Source organism: Macrotis lagotis, chromosome 2 (assembly GCF_037893015.1).
Source record: "Macrotis lagotis isolate mMagLag1 chromosome 2, bilby.v1.9.chrom.fasta, whole genome shotgun sequence".
Classification (NCBI taxonomy): Eukaryota; Metazoa; Chordata; class Mammalia; order Peramelemorphia; family Peramelidae; genus Macrotis; species Macrotis lagotis.
In genome coordinates, this window is record NC_133659.1 from 226,641,083 (window position 1) to 226,658,180 (window position 17,098).

Consider the following 17,098-nt stretch of genomic DNA (forward strand, 5'->3'; position numbering starts at 1 on the left):
CCGGGACACCCCAGCCTTCATCCTGCTGCTAAGTTGTCCTGTCACTTTTGCCGCTGGGGTCCAGGAAGCCACAAGGCAAGCCCGTGCCGGGTTCCCCTCACCCGCACCCTCTTCTCAGCCCCCTTTCGGCTCTCGCCCTCGCCCCGACTCCCCACAACCTAGCCCCGGCCCCGTTCAGCCTACCTTGCGGTCCACTTCTCTCTTGAGGATTTTGTTTTCTGTCTTGTCTGCCTTTCCACGGGCAACTGTCTAGTTGGCTCAGCAGAGACTCGGTGGTCTTAGAGCATCTCCTGGGGGCTGGACCCTTCTCCCCAGCCAGGTCGAGTTTGTAGGAGAGACAGTACGAGGGAAGAAAGTCCCGAGGACAGAAAAAAAGCCAAAAGGGGGTGGGGGTGGGGGGCAGTGCGAGCCAGCGCCAGTCCTCTCCCAGCACCTTTATCTCCAAGGCTCCGCGATTTCTTTGGTCAGAAGCGGAAATGCGGTTTCTCGAAAGTCAAGGAAGAGAGGAAGAAACCAGGACAAACACGTAAAGAGAAAACCCCAGCCAGATGTGAGACGCGGTGGAGCCTTGAATGGCTCCCAGGGCATTTTATACAAACTGCAGCAGTTAAGTATTAACTCTGTGTGTGCCCGGGTTGGCAGGGGGAAATCAACCTCTGCTGTTCCCCTTGGGAACCAGCCCAGCCTGGAGAATCAGACTTGCAACATCAGAGCATCTAAAAGTCAATCCAGATGTTGTTAGCCTACTTGTGCCTGTGAAAGCTAGGAGGCAGTGGCATCAGGAGCCCAGACCAAAGACGTTCAGGGCCACGTTGAGAAGCGGCGGACACCAAGCTAGAAGATGAGAGGGACCAGGGGTCTGGAGATGCCTGTGACCAAACCTGTGAATTTTAAACTTCCATTCAGTGACAAAGCTGAATTGAACCCTACAAATTTAGAACATCTGTAGGAAGAGCAGACTTGTCCTTCCTATATTCTTCACTCATTCTAAATCTAATAGCAAGCTCATTGAAAGAGGAGGGATCTGACCAAAGAAACAAAATTTTCTGCTATGGCAATGAGTCTCTTCTCCATCTTCTCACCTCTTTCTCTCTAAGTGAGAAGTACCCAGTATGGGCAGAGCATCTCTACTGTACAGAACTACTCCTATGTGCACTCCCTCTGGTTATATCTGGGCAGGAGATAAGGCAATATGGCATACTGGCACTGGGTTCCCAGGGGAAATATATGCTTTCCCTTGCTTTGGTATTTCCTTCCTGGATCACTGCACATATTTCTTCTTGGAATGCCAAGTACAAACATCTGGGGGATGGGGAGATATATATTTTTTTTAAATGAATGGAGTAGCTACCATACTTGATACACATCTGGCAGAGATAATATTGCCCCAGTGCTGGGGGATCAGGCAATAAACCAAGTATGGTTGAGAATGGAAGTACAAGAGAAAACTGGTGGCAGATGAGCAATGATGTCCCATGGCAAACACCCCATGCCATGCAGACTGTGAGCAAAGTAGGCGGACAATGATGATACCCTAGTGTAGGAGTAGAATCCAGTACTGCCAAATCATCATAGGAATCTTAAAATTTGGCAATTACTTATACATCATTTTGTATGGTATTTAAAAGCTTATCTAAACCTAAAAAAAAAATTTAAAAAGCTGACTTATTTGTGATAGAACAAAAGTTGGTTTCAAGAAATTATGAATTTAGTGAATTTATTTTTAAAGGACACGATTAAGGGGCAGCTAGGTAGTGCAGTTGGATAGAGTACCCGCCCTGGAGTCAGGAAGACCTGAGTTCAAATTCAACCTCAGACACTTATTACCTAGCTGTGTGACCTTGGGCAAGTCTAATCCCATTTCCTTGAAAAAAACAAAAATTAATTAAATAAAGGGCATTATTAGAAGATTAAGGGCTTTGGTTTCCTGAAGTTGCTATTCCAGATACAGTTCTAGCTAATGATAAGAAAAAGGTCAGAAGTCTCACATTCTGTAGGTTTATTTCTAAGACCTGGCAAACTCACTTCCCTTATAGCTTATCAACTCTGGAAAATTCAGAGATAAACTCATCTTCATTCCTGTAAGTAATTTAAGGAAGTTTGGGAATGAATAAGGGCATGAGCCCAACAAACTGATTAATTTTCCCTTAGCTACTTTGTCCTCAGATGGCCTTTTCAACACTGATATCATAGGAAAACTTCACTGAAATCTTGTAAGAGCAGTTAAGAAAGGGCAAGAACTCAATGTCTTTATGGAATTGCTGTTAACCTGAGAGAATTCAAGACCTGTCTACAATCTTCCTGAAATTAGGAAATATTCTGGATTATTTCCTAGAATGAAATTCTTCCATTTTCCTATCCTGGTAGCTCAGATATGTTGCAGCAATGGATTAATGCTGTTTTATTTTTTAAATGTTGAGTTTATATTACTATTTCTTTAGAAATCACCTTAATTTATGAATATACCTTCCCATTCTCCTATCCAACAAATCATCCCTTGAAACAAAGAACAAAAAAGAAAGGAAAAAACAGTTCAGCAAAAATAACCATCACATTAGTCAAACCTGACAAATTTATGCAATATTCCACATCAAAAGTTTCCCACTTCTAGGGGTGGCTAGGTGGCTAGGTGGCGCAGTAGATAAAGCACCAGCCCTGGAGTCCAGGAGTACCTGAGTTCAAATCTGATCTCAGATACTTAATAATTACCTAGCTGTTTGGCCTTGGGCAAGCCACTTAACCCCATTTGCCTTGCAAAAACCTTAAAAAAGAAAAAAGAAAAAAGTTTCCCACTTCTAAAAAGGGAGGGAGGTGAGGTGTATTTTCTCATTCTTTCCTTGGGGTCAAATTCAGGCATTAGTTATTAATTGCCCAAAGTTCAGTTTAGGATGTTCTTTTCTTTCCATTTTGTTATTCATTATGTATATTGTTTTCCTGGTTAGGCCTATTTTGTTCTACATCAATTTGTTTAAATCTTCTTGTACTTCTCTGAATTCTTCATATTCAGGCATAAGAAGGTGGAAGGCTTGAGCTCAACTATCTTAGACACTTCCTAGCTATTTGACTCTAGGCAAATCTTGCCCAATCTTGGTTTCCTCATCTGTAAAATGAGAATAATAATAGCACCTGTCTCCCAGTGTTTTGTGAGAATTAAATGAGATAGCACTTGTCATCTGGGGGATGGGGAGGGATTTTTTTTTTTAATGAATGGAGTAGCTACCATATTTGATACACATCTGGTCAAGAACAAGAGGAAATTAATGATGGATGAGCAATGACATCCCATGGCAGATATCCTTTTTTTTCCTGTTAATGTTTTTTCTGTTCTCTATTCCATATATCCTCCATTCGGATGGCATGATTTTTTCCTAAAGTACAGAAATATTGATTAAATTTTAGCATTTTCCTATTCCCTCCAGTATCAAATTCAGAATTCTCTATTTGATGTTCCAGATTTTTCATAGCTTGGTCCACTCTCAAACTTTCTAGACTTTTTCCTATCCTACAACCCCAACTTATATTCTTTAATCCATTTTAACGCTCCCCTTGCTATTCCCTGAACAAGATACTCCATCTGTTGATTCTGGGTCCTCCATGCCTAGGATGCTCTTCCCTTCCTATCTCAGTTTCCTGACTTCCTTCAAGTCCCAGCTAAAAGACCACCTTCTAGAAGAAGCCTTTCCAATCCCTCTCAATTCTAGTACCTTCCCTTTGTTAATTATTCCATATTTATCCTGTATATAGCTTCTTTGTACATATTTGTTTTACATGTTATCTTCTCCATTAGATTGTGAGCTCCCCTTCTTTGCATTCACATATCTTAGAACAGCAAGTGGCATAATATTAGAAGCTTAATAAATGTTTATTGACTAACTGAAATGAGCTTCTACTTTTTAAAAATAATTCCTTGCAATCACAAAAGTTCTGCTATATGAATATTTTTGAAACACATGGAACTTTTCCTTCTATATTTGATCTCAAAGAATACACCTAGAAGTGGGGTCTGGATCAAACTGGACATTTTCACCATCTTTTTTTGATGTAACATCTTTTTTGTTAAGGTCTCCCACAGAGCCTACAGATAGTGTCTTAACCATCAGTTTAGGGAGATTATTAAGAGTAATGGCTTGAGAAAAACTGAAGATACTGTTTTCCTATCATGGCTGAACAGAAGCTAGCAATAACAAGGGAGGAAAAAAAGAGATGGAGAGAATGTTTTTTTCTTGATAAAACTGTTTTAACCTTTATTGTATGAAGAAGATGAAGAGAATTCTTACTAAAACATTTTTTATTATTCTGAAGGAACTAAATGGTTTGAGACTGCGTCGTCAAAAGTGAAGTCATCTGTCATTAAGAAAAGGGGTTTCAGATTTCTCTAGATGCAATCATGTTCACAGGTAAAATATTGTAAATAATTGTCTTTTTATTAGATTTCATTGATGATAAATTATGTATTCAATAACCTTAATATTTATCTTAGTAGATTAAAAAATTTAATAGAGATAGAGGCATGAGTAACTATTTCTGGGAAAAATTAGTTTTTCCAATTTGCTAAATAAATAATATTTGATGAATTGGTAAGTAATTTTTAGCTAATTAATTGAAAGATTTGTTGAAATTGTATTATTAGGAGTAGCTAAGTGATGCAGTTGATAGAGCACTGGCCCTGGAGTCAGGAGTACCTGAGTTCAAATCCAGCCTCAGGCACTTAATAATTGCATAGCTGTGTGACCTTGGGCAAATCACTTAACTCCATTACCTTAAATAAAAATAAAAAAATTTTTAAAAAGAAATTGTATTAATTAAAGCAGAATTATATAAACGTATCTCTAGAGTGACCTAGAGTTCAGGATGACAAAATGAAGTATGGTAGGAAATCAATACGTGAAATATGGTCAACCTCAAATTTTTATATCTTGCTACAATTACAAATTACCTTCAAAATGTTCAGATCAATTCATAACTCCATCAACAGTATAATAATATGCCTGTCTTCCTTCATGAAATTTCCATCATTTGTCATCTGAATACTGTGATTTTGTACCAAAAAAAATAAAGGACTCAACAAAAAGGACTCAACAACCCAATGTTGTTGTTGTTTTCCAAATTGGAACAAAAATTGTTAGAAGAGGGTGCAATCAGAACATATGCATAGAGAAGTAACTCATAACTTACAATACTTACAATACTACTTTCCTTGTGTTTCATGGTCATCTCATTGTACTGCATTCCACTGGCCTTTAGAATACCTATTCTATTATCAACAAACTTCTTTTATTTTAGATTCTTCCTCTTGTACTCCTGGCATTCATAGAGACCTGGCTCCTCCAGAAGACACTGCATCCTTAGTCATACTTTCCAGTCCTATATCTTTCCTCATGACTCTTGAAATACTGGTATTAGAGAAGAAATTAGCATATTCCTTGCTTTTCATAGACTCTCCTCTGTGGTTATGACTGAGCAAGCTCCCCTTCTCGGTTCATTCTATCACCAAGTCTAAAAGCTGGTAGAACTATCTATTGGACCCCATATCATTCTCCTTCCTTTCTCAATTTTTTTTCATTCAAAAAGTTGACCATAAGAAAAATCCAAGGGTTAAGGGAATAGCTTATACATCAATGTTGCTTCAAATATCATGGTCTCCTTGTTTTTTCAAGGCCATTGCAGAGTAAATTTATTTTGTTAGATGCTATATGGACAATACATGTCTCATTTCATTTGAACCCAAAGCCTAAAACATCAAACAGACCTGATCCAGAAATGACCCACAGTAGTTAATGTACCTATAAGAATGATTTAGAATAATTTTGAGACTAATTTAAATGGTTGAAGTGGGGGAGGGGAGGAAGAAAAGGAAATGTTTGGGTAGCCTGAAAGGGAGTCTGACATTATAAAATCATATGTATATGACAAATCTTCTCAATGGGAAGGGGAGGGCATCTCCATTGATCCAGTGGGATTAACTCCATGAGATAGAATAAAGGTACCACCTGTGCTGGTATTACTTGACAGTTACTGATGGATCTAGAAAAGCTGCTACTGCCTACATAAGAAAAAATGTGTAAAATCTTGACCAAATTCAAGGAAGACAATAGGAGGAGGGAGGATAAGATCCAGGATTTTAACCTACTGGTAGCCTACTGGGCTTCCCTAATGCTTTTCACTATGGGGTGGCTTCTTCCAATCAGTCATTGAGAGCAGACTTTCACGCTGTCCACCACCACCCCACAAACAACTCAGGAGGTTGTAGGACATGCTTAACAAAAACCCAACCAGATAAATCATTAGAATAATGGTTTTTACAAAGGTATAGCTGGAAATCTCACAGAAAATCTTAAGCCCTACATGTCCAAAATAAAACGCATTATCTTTCCCCAAAGCCCTCTATTTTCACTACTGCTCTAAAAGAGGGCAGCCTCCTTCTAGTGCCTGAGGCTTACAACCTGGAATCATCCTGGAATCCTCATTGTCTTCTCACGCTGCCCCCCCCCATATCCAAGCTGTTGCCAAGGCCTTTCAGTATCACTTTTGTGATAAATAATAAACTACCCTCTCTCCTCTGACACAACCACCACCCTCATCACCTCTTGCCTGAATTATGTCAACAGGTAATTATTGGAGCTGCTTGTTTCAAGTCTTGCACTGCTCCACTCAGTCTTCCATTCAACTGCCAAAGTAATTTTTCCAAAGCACAGGTGTGGCTATGTCATTGCCCTACTCAATAAACTCCAGTGGAGAAAGGGAGAGAATATTTCTATAGTGTGTACTATGTGCTCTGTACATTTACAAATATTATCTCAATTAGAGTCTCTTCAAAACCTGTGAGGGAGGTATTATTATTAACTCCAATTTACTGTTGAGAAGCCTGAGACAAACAAGGATTAAGTGACTTGCCCAGGATTACACAGCTAATAAATGTCTGGCTTCAAATTTGAACTCAAGTCTTCTTGAGTCCAGACAGAGTGCTCTATCCACTGTGCCAACAGCTGCCTTCAGGATCATGGTGTTCATCTGGTGTTCAAAGTCCTTCATAGCATTAAACCCCACCCTGTTTTTTGGAAATGACTGAAACTGCTGAACAGCAACAACCCTTCCAGTCTCCTTAGCTCTGACTCCCAACACATACTTTTTGATCCAATGACATTGAATCATTGTTCCATGAACAAAACACTCCATCTCTCAGCTCCAGGCATTTTCTCTGGCTGTTCCCTATACCTGTAATGCTTTCCTTTCTCATTTCTGCCTACTGGTTTCACTGGTTTCCATTAAGTCCCAACTAAAATCCCATCTTAATTCTAATGCCTCCCCTCTCTAATTTACTTTCTATTTATCCTATATCTAACCTGTTGTACATATTTATTTGTTTATTGTCTCCCTAATTAGATCATAAACTCCTGAAGGGCAGGGACATCCTTTGCCTCTTTTTTGGTATTCCCAGGACTTCTGCCCAACACATAATAGGTGACTAATAAATGTTATTGAAAAACTGGCAAAATTTACTCTTGTAAAGGCAAAGTGACAAAAAGCTTAGGCCATGGACCTCTTCTGTGACTACACCATTCTGTTTGTTCATTTGTTTGTTTTGTTTTTGATTTTTGCAAGGCAATGGGTAAGTGACTTGCCCAAGGTCACACAGCTAGGTAATTATTAAGAATCTGAGGTCAAATTTGAACTCAGGTCCTCCTGACTCCAGGGCTGGTGCTCTATCCACTGTGCCATCTAGCTGCCTCCACACCATTCTTATGTGGACAAAAAAGGAACTGGTGAAATTTGAGAAAAATGTTACAGCTAAGTGGGGCATAGGATAGAGCACCAGCCCTGGAGTGTGGAGGACCTGAGTTCAAATCCAACCTTAGACACTTAATACTTGCCTAGCTGTGAGACCTTGGGCAAGTCACTTAACCACAGTGCCTTAAATAAAAATAAAAAATAAATTTAAAAAAAAATGTTGATTTTATCAATCGGGTCCTGGAATACTCAGGAGATAGAAGAAGAAGACATAGCACTTACCATCCTTCTCAGAGAGTGGATGATAATGGCATTGGGGTTTGGGATATGACTCCTGAAACAAGCGATTGATAAAGCTTGTAAACATCTTAAAGCAATAAGTGCTAGTTTGCTTTGCCTAATATTATCATTCCCTAAATCCCTTGCAGCACTTTGAAGTCCTGAGCTATACAAGTCATTGCAACCAAACTTGAATAATAAGATAAAGAATAAGTGTTCTTTGAGACTTAGGCCATTCTAACCCTCAAATCTTTTTTTTTTTACTTTTTTTTTTTTGCAAGGCAATGGGGTTAAGTGGCTTGCCCAAGACCACACAGCTAGGTAATTATTAAGTGTCTGAGGCCGGATTTGAACTCAGGGAGTCCTGACTCCAGGGCCCATGCTCTATCCACTGTGCCACCTAGCCGCCCTCTAACCCTAAAATCTTGCAGGGACTAAAGGCAATTTGTAGGAGTCACAGAGCCCTGAAAAGAGAAATAAAGAATTATCAAATATAAATGAAACATCTGAAACCTGGTAGGCAAGTAACTGTCATATCAAGGTTCCCCCCACAACAGATCATTTGGTGCATTCCAATTTTCTACAAGAAATTCCTAAGAGCAGACCACCAAAGAAAATGGCATACTTTCATAAATAATAGTGTCCCAGATTACCAAGGCTGATTCTATTTCACAGATTATGCATCTACAGAAAATTAGCGCCACCCTACAAAGGAGTAGTGTTCTTTTTTCTGTAGTTTCTTGTATCTGTAAATTAACTTAGCTAAGGAGCAGATAAGTGGTACAGTGGATAGAGCATGGGCCCTGGAGTCAGGACTCCCTGAGTTCAAATCCGGCCTCAGACACTTAATAATTACCTAGCTGTGTGGCCTTGGGCAAGTCACTTAACCCCATTTGCCTTGAAAAAACCTAAAAAAATTTAATTTAGCTAGTATTGTCATTTGTATTATACTGATCTGTTCAAACATGAGAAATTAATCTCTCTCCAATTATATATATATATATATATATATTCAGAAGGAGTATGAGACATTATATATTCTATAGTTATTATTAACAGATTCTCTCTCTCCTCCTTTAGGTTTTTGTTAGTAGGAAAGGCTAATGATTTATGTGAGATTTTTCTGTGTTCTGCTATTTTGCTGAATTTATTAACTATTTCAGTTAATTTTTAGATAATAGCTTGGATTATTTAATTAAATTACTGCAAAAAGCAGTAATCTTTGACTATGATTTTTCCCTCAATTTCTTTTTTTATCTATTGTTATTACTAGTAATTACAGAACTATATCAAATACTTTAGTGACAATGGACATCTTTGCTTTACTTTTGTCCTTATTAGGACAGAGGTAATATTGTGAATTTCTTAATTACAGATACTAGCTTTTGGTTTTGGATAGTCTATTAAGTATAGTAAGAAAAGTTCCTTTATTCTACAATTATCTTTAACATAAACAGGTATTATATTTTGTCAAATAATTTTTTTTTTAGGTTTTTGCAAGGCAAACGGGGTTAAGTGGCTTGCCCAAGGCCACACAGCTAGGTAATTATTAAGTGTCTGATTTGAACCCAGATACTCCTGACTCCAGGGCCGGTGCTTTATCCACTACACCACCTAGCCCTCCCCCAAAGTTATTTTTTAATCTAATGACATAATTGTGATTTTTTTGTTTTTGATATTAATCTGGTCTATTATACTTATAGGTTTTCTAATATTGAGTCAACCTTGCATTCTTAGTATAAATACAACCTAATCAAAGAGTATAATCTTGTTGCTGTTTCTCTTTGCTTAGGTTTACATGAGTTTTGAATAAATATCATCGAGAATATTTGGTTCCTATAGTTTTGTCTTTCTACTTTATCTGAGCCTAGTTTTGCCATAATTTTTAAGGATTCTTTCTTTAATTCAATTAATAGCATAACAATTAAATTGTGATTTTACCTGAATTCTAACAAATGCAAGTTGGTACATTCTCTACAATTTGTCTTTGGAGCCACATGAAATCCTCAAGACTTTTAGAGTATATCTTCAGCCAGATTAAAATGTAAATGAGAAACATTTAATAAAATAAATAAAAATACATAAAACATAGATCATGTTGAATTGTGGTTTTCTCTATAAAGCTTGGAGGAATCTACTTTTATTTGTGTTTGACACCACTGCTCTAGAACACTGAAATGTTAAGTGAATTTTCCAGTGCCACATGGCTAATATGTGTCACTTGTGAAATTTGAACAAGGCTTCTCCTAACTTAAGTCTCTCCAAGTTGTGTGTCTTTTCAAAATTGTTATAATTGTATAAATAGTTCTCCTACTTGTGATCACTTTACTTTGTATCCATTCATAAAAGACTTTCCAAGTTTCTCTGAGACTTCATAATTTCCTGTAGCACAATACTAATTCATCACATTCACATAGCATCACTTGTTCTAATATTTTGCAACTGATGGGTACCCCTTTAGTATGAAATTCTTTGTCACTGCAAAAAATAGCTGCTATAAATATTTTTATACATATAAATCCCTTTTCCCATTTATCTGATCTCTTTCGGGCAATAAACATAGCAGTAATACCACTGGTTCAAAAAATATGTCCAGTTTAATACATTATTTTGGGAATAGTTCCAAATTGCTTCCCTGAATGGCTAGTTCACAATTCCACTACCAGTTCACTAATGTGCTTCTTTCCCATAGCCCCTTCTGCATTTGTCATTTTCCTTTTTTTCAACAACTTTGCCAATCTGTTGGGTATGAAGTAGAAACTCAGAGCTGTTTCAATCTGCATTTCTCTTAGTAATTTAGAGCATTTTTCCCATATACTAATCTTGGATTTCTTCCTCTTAGAAATGACTTGTTCATATCCTTTGACAATTTGGCAGTTAAAAAATGGATTTATTTTGATACATTTCAATTAGTTCCTTGTATAGCTGAGAAATAAAACCTTTATCAGAGAAATTTAATTGCAAAGATTTTTTCCCATTTCCCTACTTCTCTTCTAATTTAAATTGCACTTATTTTGTTTCTGCATTTGTAGTTATGATTGTTAACTGTATGTTTCCTTTAAACTTTTTTCTTAAACTTTTCCTTCTGTTGTTTCCCAACCTCTCTTATAAAGAAGAGAGTAGTTAGAAGAGTATGCTTAGAACTTTATTCTAGATTTGTTGCAATCTCCTTAGCTCTCCCATCCCTCTTCTCTTTCCCTTAGTTACAGCCTAATCATAATTTCTTTTTTTTCTTTTAGACTCCTCTTAAAAATCCATTCCCCTTAGTTAGAGTTTGTTTTTCTTAGGCCCAATGTCTCCCTTAAGCTACCTCTCTTTTCTTCTTTTTGTTCTAATTTCATTGTTGAGAGAAATGTATTTTTGTATCCTACTGTATTTTTCTTTTCTACGACTAGTTCATATAAAAGTGAGGATCAAGTGTCTCCTGCTCTCTCCACCCCTTCTTCCTTTTGGTATGCTTTTCTACTCTGCACTCCAATTTTTAGAACATTTTCTCTTTCCTTCCTCTCCTTTCCCCACATATGTTCCTTTCCCCCTTCTCTTTCCATTCATTTTTTCAAATCATTAAAATATAAAGCTAACTCCATATGCTTTATATTATCATATATATATTATCCATTAGTCCTGATGGTGATAGGGTTCAGAGGAGAGGTATATATCATTTCCTATAATAGGATTTAGTGTATCTCTCTTTAGTTCTTTGTGATTGTTTACTCATGTCTGCCTTTTTTATATTTCTCTGGATCCCTGTTTTGGTTTTTCAAAGTTTCTACTACCTAGCTCTGGCCTTTTCATTAGAACTAGGAAATATGTTTCATTAAAGGTAATTTTTTTTTGTCCTGGAGAATTTATGTTCAGTTTTACTTAGAAAGTTATTCTCAGTTGCAAACCTTTATACTTTGCGTTTTTGCATTCAAGTCTTCACTTTTTAAAAATGGTGCTCATGGGCAGCTAGGTGGCAGTGAATACAGTACCAGTCCTGGAGTAGGAGGACCTGAGTTCAACTCTGATCTCAGACACATAATTACCTAGCTGTGTGACCCTGGGCAAATCGCTTAATCCCACTGCCTCGTAAAAACTAAAAAAGAAAAAAAAATGGTGGTCATGAAATCATATGTGAAACTGACAATGACTTCTTTCTTTCTAGTTACTTGTAATATTTTTTTCTTTGACCTGGAAGCTCTGGATTTTGGCTATAATTTTCCTAGAAGTTTCATTCTAGGGTTTTTCTTCCAGGAGATGGATTCTTTTGATTTTCACTTTGCCCTAGATTCTAAGATATCTTGGTAGTTTTCTTTTATGATGTCTTATAATATAAATTGTAATATGATGTCTAGGCTCTTTTATTCATCAAGGCTTTCAAGTAGTCCAATAATTCTTATATTGTATTTCTTCTGAGTTCTAGTCAATTGTTTTGCTATGACATACCTCACTTTTTTCTATATTTATTTTTAACTTTGCTTTTAATATTTCTTGCTGTCTCATGGAGTGATTAACTTTTTAGTTCAATCTAATTTTCAAAGAGTTTGATATTTGAGGTTTTGAACCTCATCCTAACCTGTAACTATTTTCCCAATCTTCCACAGTACCCATTTCTAATTTTTTCCTCTGATATACCCATTTCACTTATAAAAAGATTTTTGTTTCCCAGATTACCATAGTCCAATTTCTATAGCATTGAGTGTTGTATTATTACAGGATCTCAGGTTAGCATCTTAGGCTAGCATCCTAAATGTTTTCAGTGCTCCCCAAGTGGTCTGATCCAGGGCAAAATCAAGTAACTATCCTCCTAGTCTAAGCTCTGCAAGTTCCTAACTTTAGATTTGGGTCTGAAAAACATGCTTGCCCCATTTAGGTACTAGTAGGCTGCTGTTAGATTCAGGCATTTTCAGTCAGCTAGAAAGTTCTGTTGTTTCAAAGTGAATGAATTGTAGTCTCCTTTTTAGTCTGGTTCTCATTATTATGTGTAAATTTTAGACTGGAATGGAGGCTAGAACTAAGACATCTTACACCCCAAAACCACCCTCACTTCTGTTCCTAAAATCATACACAGAGCTAGCCTGTTTGTGATTCACACTTCACTCTTCACATACTTGACTTTGCCCTGGATCAGACCACTTGGGGAGCACTGAAAGCTTTTAGGATGCTAACCTAAGATATCCCTGAGATCCTGTAATAATACAACACTCAATACCCCCAAGAAAGCAGTAGAAGGATCCAATAGGATACAAACTTAGTCCAAACCTTTTCTCTCTTCACCCTATGATACTGCCCCTATGTTTTTGACTTTTCCTCAGATCACCTTGAATCTGTTTTGTACAGCCTTTGTCCTCTTTCAGGTCCTGTGCTGGAATGTTCCAGGAAGTGATTAATAGATAGATGCCATCCCCTATGTCAGTAGCTCTCATATACCAACCTGAGTTGGAAAATGAACTCATTGTGATTTTTCCCCCCCCCTTAGATTTCCCAGTCAGGACTCAGTTAACATATTTTCCAGATTTATATGGAGGGGTTGCATTAGAGGAACTAGATTTCTTAAACTCCTGTACTGTGCCAACCTAGTCCCAGGTTGTTTCTTTGTATATTTATATTCAGCTTTGCTGGGTAACTGCTGGGCATCTAGTTGGACACAGTGACACAGTGGATAGAGTCAGGAAGACCTGAGTTCAAAGTGACCTCAAACTCTAAAAGTTGGGTGACTTAACCTCTCTGTTGCCTCAGTTTCCTCAACTATAAAATGAGGAGGGGAGGCTAGGTGGTGCAGTGGATAAAGCATCAGCCTGGAGTCAGGAGTATCTGAGTTCAAATCCAGTCTCAGACACTTAATAATTACCTAGCCGTGTGGCCTTGGGCAAGCCACTTCATCCCATTTGCCTTGCGAAAACTTAAAAAAAAACTATAAAATGAGGATAATAATAGCTAACAGAATTGTTGTGGGGCTCAAATGAGATATTGGTAATATGTTTAGTACCTAGCACATAAATATATATATATATGTATATGTATATATAAAATATATGTATATATCCTTATTCCCTTCCTCTATTCTTCATTCTTAGCTTTTTACCTTTTGTTTTTCAGATTACTACAGCCCAAGCTGTCTTGTATTTTATAGAAATAGCTTTCAGGTCTTGTGTTATCTTTTTTTCATTTTTGCAAGGCAATAGGGCTAAGTGATATGGCCAGGGTCACACGGCTAGGTAATTATTAAGTGTCTGAGGTCGAATTTAGACTCAGGTCCTCCTTGAGGCCATGGCTGGCATTCTATCCACTGCGCCACCTAGCTGCTCCAAAGTCTTGTGTTATCTAGATAGTGACCTTTTGGAATTGAATTCTTTCTTTTAAATTGTGTAAAGTATTTTTTTTACTTGTTCTTGGAGTTTTGTTTTTGAGATTTCTTTAAGAAATTCTTTAAGAATTTGACCAAAAAAATTGCCCTCTGGAACTAGTAGATCTGGGAAGTTTTCATTTATGATTTCTTTAAACATGGTTTCTAACATATTTCATATAGTTTCTTCATTTTTTGACTCTTTGCTTTATTCCATGAATACTGGTAGATTGGGGCAAACACGTGATTTTGCTTTGCTTGTGTATTATATGGAATTATTTTCTTCTGAGTTTGTGACTTAGGTGTATTTAACTCCATAATATTTCTTTTTTCTATTATTTAAATTTATTTATTATTCCAACCACATGCAAAGATAGTTTCAAACATTCATTTTTGGTAAGATTTTGAGTTCCACATTTTTCTCCCTCCCCTCTTTCATAATATTTCATAAATATCTTTGTTTTAGCTAGATGTGGTTGCATATGCCCATAAACATGGAGTAGACTGAGGCAGGTGGATCACTAGAGTTTGGTAGTTCTGAGCTAAAATAGAATTAATGTTAATCCAGTGTCCACACTAAGTCTGTCACTAATATAGTGAGCTCCTATTTATTAATAACTACTAAGGCTACCTAAGGAGGGATGAAGTGGTCCAAGCTGGAAAACTGAGGAGATTATTAAGTTTCCATCCTGATCAGTATTGTGATCTGGTCCACAAGTGGTTGCTACACTTCTAGTCTGAGTGAGACAGGGAATCTCAATCTCAAAAAATAATAATATATATGTTCCACTTATTTTACTTATTTTTCCAGGCTTACTTACTGAATTGGTATTTTGCATCAATTCCAGACTGCATAATTTTGAAAGGAATGATAGGGCCTTATTTGTCTTGATCACTATTATCTGGGATACTGTCACTTCTTCCTCTGTTCCATGGATTTACCAGTGGAGTCTGATTCAGGACAGGTCTAATCATTTCCCTTCTAATTTGGGCCCCTCAGGCTCCTGATCCCCCAGTTCAGAGTCAGAGTAATACAGCTTTAGGCTTCAGACCTCCCTGACTTGCCCCATGGTCTGCATGCTGGATGGCTTCCATACACAATACTCCCAGGCCAAGATTTTCTAGTTGAAGCTCTTACTAAATTCCCACAGACTTCTGATTATCTTTTTATGTGGATTTCCCTGGGGAAATACAGTTATTATAGTTTCTCCATGGATTTCTTGATTATCATTCAATATGGTTTTCATTTTTTTTATCTTTGTTGAAATAATTATATAAGTGATGGATTTCTTTGTACTACTTCAGAAAAGACCCCAGAAATGCTTTATTTTCCCCTAGATTCTACAGTCATCTCCACATTGTTGTTAGTTGTCTTCTCACTCTGGAGAAACCTCTACCCTGGACCCTGGGCTCTTCTCTAGTCACCAATCTCTTTTGTGTGTTGTCTCCCTCATTAAAATGTAAGCTCCTTAAAAAGGATTATTTTTTGCTTCTCATATTTGCTATCTATAGAAAGCATTTAATTAATGCTTTTTTTCTTTCTATTCCTTTTCACTCTACCATATTTCTCCTTGAGCTGGTTTTTTAAAATATAATAGATATGCTATATTTTAATATGTTTTCAAATCTTTAACTTTGTTCTAAATATTTCATGAGAATTCCTGGAGTCATTGATGTTGATTTTCTCCATTTTATTTTTCAGGAAGTCTGTTATGCATAAGTTTTCTACCTTTGGTTCTAAGCTACTTAGTTTCCTTTCAATTTATTTTTTCTCTCAAGAATCCCTTATTTCACTTATAATGTCATTTTTATCTCCTACTTTATTTCTTCTAGTCACTCTTAGCATTCTTGTAAACAAACCATTTTCCCCCCAAGGTTCAACTTGTTTTTGTGAATTTATACTCTTATTTTTGGGTTTATTTCTTGAATAACTCTTAACTTCTAGTATTCCTTTTTTGTATTTAGTATTTTGCATTATTTTTCTTCTTGCACATATCTCAAGCCTCAATTTTAGATTTGGAAATTTATACCATGTCCAGACTCTAGATGCTCCTATGCTCTTTTTCTGGGTGGTGATTTGTTCAAGGTCACATAGCTGGGTAATTATTAAGTGCCTGAGGTTGGATTTGAACTCAGGTACACCTGACTCTAGGGCAGGTGCTCTTTCAACTGCTTAGTAGCCCCTTGCTCCTATTCTCCTGAATGACTTGGGTAGTGCTTATTTAATGCTGTCCCTATTGATTTCCACTATTTCCACAATGTCTACACAGAGGTTTCAGGATTCCCTAGATTGTCCCCAGCCAGAGTACTTCTGATTTAAATTACTGAGAAGCATCTCTAGTCATATTCACTGTAGGCTTCAAGCTGCCAAAACAATGCCAGTTACCAAGTTTTCTCAATTCTTCTTTCACAACATCTCTCAAAACCATTCCCCTTACTCTGCTTTCATGGTTACCATTTTAATTTAGGCCCTCTTCCATACCTACTACTTTGATCTCCTAATTGTTCTCCTTGCCTTAAGGCTTTCCCCATTGCAGTCCATAATCCATATAGGTATCTAACTGATATTCCTAAAGCACAGATTTGATTTTATTCCTCTATTCAATAAACTCTGGTGACTCCTTTAGAAACCTCTGATCAGAACTTTTAGGATGAGAACAAATTCTTCTCTCTGACATTTAATCATAATATAACAGCTAGCATTTATATATGGCACCCATTATATGTCTAGCACAATAATAAGCATTTTGCAAATAAATCATT

At 36.9% G+C, this 17,098-nt stretch overlaps 1 protein-coding gene across 5 annotated transcripts in view; it reads right to left on the minus strand.

Moving 5' to 3' along the window:
* Window positions 1-17,098, minus strand: part of C1QTNF1 (C1q and TNF related 1) — a 78,611-nt gene that overhangs the window by 38,535 nt on the left and 22,978 nt on the right. The window contains exon 2 of one of the 5 annotated variants that reach the window (XM_074225024.1): window positions 184-485. The exons of 2 other annotated variants lie outside the window; for them this stretch is intronic. The gene's annotated coding sequence lies outside the window, so the exon portion shown is untranslated. Of the gene's footprint in view, window positions 1-183; window positions 486-17,098 lie in introns of those variants that run through there. 2 more of the 5 variants (XM_074225025.1, XM_074225022.1) reach the window with 2 other exon arrangements.